The following is a 973-nucleotide window of genomic DNA, read 5'->3' as shown; positions in this document are numbered from 1 at the left end:
ACCGGATGATGATGATGATGTTATTATTATTATTATTATTATTATTATTATTATTATTTGCATTGGAGGTTATTTCCTACAAATAAGTCATGAAAACTTGATGCACATAAATGAACATTTACCGAGTTAGTTAACTCTCCAATTTATTATTTTTTTTTAAAGAAAAAGAGGGTGAAATTACTGCACGTTAACTAGTGCACTATACTCATTAAAACGCTCATGTATCAATCAAATGAAATATCCCAAAATTTTTTTTTTTAATTACATAATCTATATGAGGTAGTAAGTGTGCATTACAATTGTGATCATGTTCCAAAAGATGCTAGTATTTAAGTTCTAGCGGGTGATCTCTGGAAATAGCAAAAAAAGGTATCTTGTCATTTTAAAAAATATCTTTCAGGAATCCTAAACCTGCGTTTTGGCATTGAAATATCCAACTTATACTTTTATTAATAAATTCAAAATAAACTTTTTTAGATTATTAGATAAAATAAAAACATTAATTATTAAAACAGGAAGAAATCCATACATGTAGTTTTGTTGGATGTGTTTTGTTTTATTTTTTATTTTTTCAAAATAATTTTACAAAATTCATTTGGGGTTTTCTAATGAAAAAGTAAATTGGAAAATTCATGTCTCAAAAAAACATGCTACGGATTTCCAAATTATAATTTTGCAGAGCACGAGGTGTCTCAAAATTTTCAAAGAGTGGTTTTTTTGATGGAGTAAATAGCATCGTTCCATCTTGAATTATTAATTTTTTTATCGTAATGAATTCTGAACTTTTAATTTTAGCAAAAGGCACAATGAACTTCAAAATCAGTTGCAAGTGATGTTTAATAGCTAATGTCGTTATCAAATTGACAGTTCGAGACACAAGATTTGTATGTGATATGGTTTGTAAAATGAAGATCTTTGCCTTTTATGCACGATCATGTGTTTTAAACTGTCAATTTTAATAATGTTCGTTAGT

Source organism: Morus notabilis, unplaced genomic scaffold, assembly GCF_000414095.1.
Source record: "Morus notabilis unplaced genomic scaffold, ASM41409v2 Scaffold1568, whole genome shotgun sequence".
NCBI lineage: Eukaryota > Viridiplantae > Streptophyta > Magnoliopsida > Rosales > Moraceae > Morus > Morus notabilis.
This window is presented reverse-complemented; position numbering follows the sequence as displayed.